General features: G+C 43.0%; 1 non-coding gene across 1 annotated transcript; it reads right to left on the minus strand.

Annotated features, from left to right (window-relative positions):
• Positions 1 to 3,459: 3,459 nt before the first annotated feature.
• TRNAK-CUU (transfer RNA lysine (anticodon CUU)) lies at positions 3,460 to 3,532 on the minus strand. The gene has a single exon. It is a non-coding gene; the product is annotated as a tRNA-Lys (tRNA).
• Positions 3,533 to 5,725: the final 2,193 nt, after the last annotated feature.

A 5,725-nucleotide genomic window follows, 5' to 3' on the forward strand; every position in this document is an offset into this window, starting at 1 on the left:
GTACGGTAAAACTGAATAAAACATAAATGATCGGAAATTATATTCTCTATAACTTTGGTTATGTAGTACTTTTCCATAGGACCAAGAACATAGGTATTTAAAAATTAAATTTTAGGTTCCTTCCCCTAAACTACCATTTCACCCACGCTGAATAACATTGTTTATAGCTTAAACTGTAGTTTCTTATTCCCCGACTCTATATACCGATTTTCATTAAATTCTGTTTACCCATTTTGTCGGGGCTCGGCGTTGATATGGACTTAGCAACAAAAATCCAAATTCCTGAATATCTCTGTTATCACAGCCGGTACGGTAAAAATGCATAAGACGTAAATGATCAAAAATTTAATTCTACATAACTTTAGTTATGTAGTATTTATCGATATGACCACTAATAATATAAATATTTGAGAATTGAATTTCAGGCCTTCCCCTAAACTACCATTTCACTCAGTGTGAATAAAATAATTTATAGCCTAGATTGTAGAGGCTCACCCCCTGACTCCACATACCGATTTTTATTAAATTCTCTTCAGCCGTTTTCTCGTGATGCGTGTACAGACAGACAGATAGACAGACAGACAGACAGACAGACAGACAGACAGACAGACAGACAGACAGACAGACAGACAGACAGACAGACATTACGGAAAAGTAAAAACTGCATTTTCTTGTTACTGTGGACACGATCGATACAGAAATACCATTCTTTTCAAATTCTGAACAATATACAGACAAAACTCGGGAACAGGATGTTGTAGCGGTTTAGCTGCTTACCTCCCATCGCGGCAAACGTGGTTTTATTCCTGGTGTTGCTAGGGCGGGATTCTCAGTTGAAAATACCGTGGTGTCAGGAAGGGCATGCGACCTTGAATCCCCGGCCACAACTCTTTCATGCCTCAGTGCGTGCAGAGACCCTGAACAAGCGGGAAAACCTACGCAAGTTGAAGATGATGATGATGATGACGAGGATGATAGGTAATATTACTTGGCATACAGCATAGGTCTTATGGCGACGATGGGACACGAAAGGCCTAGGAATGGGAAGGAAGCGGTCGTGGCCTTAATTGAGGTACAGCCCCAGCATTTGCCCGGTGTGAAAATGGGAAACCACGGAAAACCATCTTCAGGGCTCGCTCGCTGTATGTTATTTCTGGTGTAATCGCAATATACACGTACTTCGGGGGGGGGGGGGAGGTTTGAAGGTAAAACAATTAGATTTTGGGTGATATGCCAACTAAAAATTTTGAATACCACTCTTCTAGATATATTGAGAAAATGACCAACTTCTCAAGGGTCTCAGAGTGTGAGAAAATAAACGTATGAGATGTCCGGCTCCATGGCTAAGTGGTTAGCGTGCTGGCATTTGGTCACAGGCGTCCTGGGTTCGATTCCCGGCAGGGTTGGGAATTTTAACCATAATGGGTTAGTTCCCCTGGCACTGGGAATGGGTACATGTGTCGTCTTCATCCTCATCACGAAGCGCAGGTCGCCTACGGGAGTCATATCAAAAGACCTGCACCTGGCGAGCCAAAATCTTCGGACACATCCCGGCACTAAAATCCAAACGCCATTTTTTTAACGTATAAGATAGAACAGTATTTCCAAATGTACAAATATATATATATGTATAGGGTCTTTCTAGACGGTCACTAGACCGAACTTCTATTCGGCTACATTTTAACGCTGCTACACACATTCTGCTACAAGCTACGTGACATTTTGCTTAAATTACTGTAAGCTTCGTTTAGCCAAGACCAACTACAATCAACTACAATTATTGTAGTTGGTCTTGGTTTAGCCGTATTCGGCTGCAGTTGGCAACGCTGAATCTGTACCACCCTTAGCCGCGCACCCTGTCCCATAACTGCTTTCACTAAAGGGTGCCTCTGACAGGTGCTGCTTCCTACTGTGAGTTACTGAAAATAACAGGGTTAAGCAATTTAGTCGGAATGGAAAGATATCATAAACGAGGGATAATATTACTCTCAAGGTCCGATATCCTAATATCACCGAGCCGGAAGAAAACAGGATGTGATGGTCTACAATGCCATAAGCTCCTGAAATTGATCAACAGTAACAGTGCACTGACTAACAATTGATAACTGAGGTGTATTCTTTCTCACTTACTGTCACTCTTCTCCACTAGATAATGGTATTGCTGCAGGTGGAGAAAACTAACCCGTCTACAGCAGGCACAGCAGCGTAGCCAAGATCAACTGATAGCGGAGGTTATGGTTACAACAAAATGAAGGTGCGTGTGTGGTGCGCGAATGGACGAGTGTCATAAGGACAGTTATACAAGTAAATTATGTTGATATTCAGATTGCTGTACCGGTACATTACAAATTCTTACGTTAAAATGTAGAACAAGAATAATTTGATCAAGGTGAATGGTTTTAGGGCGAATCAAGGGCTCCCGTACCCGGGGGCAAGGTGGGGCCGCGGCACCCCCTAGCTCTGAAGGTAAGGAAAATATCTAGTGTAGTCAGGTGTTTTCATTTCAAGAAAATGATTCAAAAGTCAGTATTACGTAGTAGCGGTAGAACCGTCCCCCACCAACAGGCAGGAGATACTGTGGGTTATTCTAACGCAGAATACAAGTCGCCATTTATCTTCCAAAATATTAAAAATACTGCGTTCCCCCAGGTCTGGGCCCCCCTCTACAAACTGTCATATGGGTGCCCATGGGGTGAATGGTATGTTCGGATTACAATCTAAAATACAACTTTCGAGGCTTCCTAGAAAATAGATTCAAGAGATCTATTGGTTTTACAATTATGTCTTTCTGTGAATCTTCAAAACAGCCAACCCATTGTTTCGACTTTCACTTGTTTACTGTCAGTTTCTGTTTTATTTTATTTTGTAAAAATTCCATGAGGGTGGGGTGGGGGTGGTTCTAAACCCCCAGTAACATCCCCTTGTCTACGTCCCTGAACGGGCACAACTCTTAACAATGAATGCTAAAAGTAATAAGCTTTGTATTTCCAATTTATTTTGCTATTAAGTACATATTGCTATGTGAGTTAGGAAGCGGTGTCCTATAGGTCCGTTTAGATGAAATAGCGATAGGTCGTTTTATTCCACAATTGTCCGTCGTTTTTTTAACTCGCAAATAACTCCTAAGAAATGACCGGGATCATGAGTTGGTGACCGTGGGGTTTTCCTCGTTCTCTTCCTACTCCCCTAGTATTACATTTGCGTATCGGGCATTTCTTGTCTTTTACCAACATTTTCATTCTTTGAAGAGTCGGATTTATTCTATTATTTTTCTCTGATTAGTGTTACGAGTGAGATTGCCCAGGACTTCCTCTTAAAACAATAATCACCACTACCAATTATCATTTGGGGAATAAAAAGCCCACTTTATAATGAGGTCAGTGGTAGTTACTTCTCTTCAGCAACGACAAGTACTGTTAAAATATAATAGTTACGCCTATATTTGGGGCTAAAAATGATCGCCCAGCGTGGGGCTCGAACCCACGACCCTGAGATTAAGAGTCTCATGCTCTACCGACTGAGCTAGCCGGGCACGATAATATCCACTCTCCCACAGGAATCTGAAGCTATATTGTATCGAGGACGTTGTTGGACTTTTTGAATAAAAATTATTTCCCACATTCTGCGAGATAGTGCAGCTTCAAAGGTTTTCAGTGACGATTTCGGTAGAGCAGAGATGTTGAAAATGTGAATCGTGTAACTATCTCTCTTGCTTCCTCACCCTCCCAACCCCAACCTTCTCCATGGGCGGCAAAAGCCTCAATTCCATTTGTATTTAACCCGCGAGTGGTCACTGTATGAGATTTTCTCTCACATTATTTTTATTGTGATATTACTTCACAGTAATGAAAGGGAGGTGTCTGTTCCCTCTTCTAGCTGAGTTTATAACTGTCGTGAGTAGAGCGATTCACATTTGAAGGGTAGCAACCCCTCCCCTAGTCAGAACAAAGGTTCCTATATGTCCGTGCGCGCTGCGTGAGAGTTTCTCTCATCGCGCGACCAATGACGTTGGTGTTATGTTGAAGTGGAGCGGGAAACTTACTCCTGTTGTACGCGTATTGTATTATGAGCACTTCTTGTTTATGAAAATGTTATTGTGTTCAGAAACCTTGCCTTGTACGTAAATATTACTAGATATAATGCATGTGTGAGATTTTATTTTTTACAACTTCAGGACGGAAGTTATTTTTAATTACATTGCATATGTTATTTTAAGTAGTAATTTGTGTCTTTAATAAACAGCTAATCATGTCCGGTTCCATGGCTAAATGGTTAGCGTGCTGGCCTTTGGTCACAGAAGTCCCGGGTTCGATTTCCTTTTACCTTTTAACCTTAATTGGTTAATTTCGCTGACACGGAGGCTCGGTGTATGTGTCGTCATCATCATTATTTCATACTCATCATGACGCGCATGTCGCATACGGGCGTCAAATCAAAAGACCTGCATCTGGCGAGCCGAACTTCTCCTCGGACACTCCCGGCGCTAAATACCATACGCCATCTCTCTCTCTCTCACACACACAGCTAATCATTTCAATTTTATCTAAAATACATAAAGTAGAATTTGCGTTTCATTTCAGTAGTAAATTTCAGCCTTACACCCCACAAAACTGTGAAAAGTGTCATATTTATTTTAATGTGAGAGGAAGTCTCCCGCGCGACCACTCACGTTACATTTCGGCTAGCGACCACTCGCGGGTTAACGTGTTATTGGTTGTTGATGAAGTAATACTCAAGAACCCAACGAAGTTCAAATACCTTGTTTCGGTTATTAGTTGTGTAGGTCCTCCCCGATGCGATGTCCGTAGTAGGATTAATGCATCGTGGATGAAATGACGAGTCACCGGAGTTCTCTGTGATCGACGAATACCTGAGCGCCTCAAGACAAAGATCTGTACGGCGCTTGTTCGCCCTGCTGCTTTCTACGAACCGGAATTGTGGCCAACAACATCGAAACACAAGCACTTGATGTGATGGAGATGTGAATGTAAATGCTTCGTTGGAGCCTCGGGCTCAGGTGTCGGGATCACATCACAAAATGGTGGCTGGTAAATAACGTAACAGGTATTTTAAACTAGTATGCATTTCTAACGACTACAGCATGTAACGGTTACTGGAGATATCCAGTTACTGATGTAACAGCGCCTCGGTAATACTCATATGTACTCGGTTAACAAGAGAAGCACGCGCCGTACTCACCACAAACCAGTAACCACTCACCAGTAACCATCACTAACCAGTATCGAGTCGTTAAGGCGTATTTTTTTTAGCATAACACGTTATATATTGATTTTCTGTGACAATACAGGAGTTATGAAGAGGGCAAAGTCGAGTTTTCTATGGTTACATTTTCCGTAATAGCGAGTTCGTCCGCCTCTGTGGTGTAGTGGTTAGTGTGATTAGCTGCCACCCCTGGAGGCCCGGGTTTGATTCCCGGCTCTGCCACAAAATTTGGAAAGTTGTACGAGGGCTGGAATGGGGTCCACTCAGCTTCGGGAGGTCGAATGAGTAGAGGGGGTTCGATCCACACCTCAGCCATCCTGGAAATGGTTTTTCGTGGTACCCCACTTCTCCTCCAGGCAAATGCTGGGATGGTACCTAAGTTAAGGCCACGGCCGCTTCCTTCCTTCCTTACTTCCCGCCCATGGCGCCTTACCTGCTATGCCCACAAGGCCCCTGTTCAGCATAGCAGGTGAGGCCGCCTGGGCGAGGTACTGGTCATCTT

Source organism: Anabrus simplex, chromosome 3 (assembly GCF_040414725.1).
Source record: "Anabrus simplex isolate iqAnaSimp1 chromosome 3, ASM4041472v1, whole genome shotgun sequence".
Taxonomy (NCBI): Eukaryota; Metazoa; Arthropoda; class Insecta; order Orthoptera; family Tettigoniidae; genus Anabrus; species Anabrus simplex.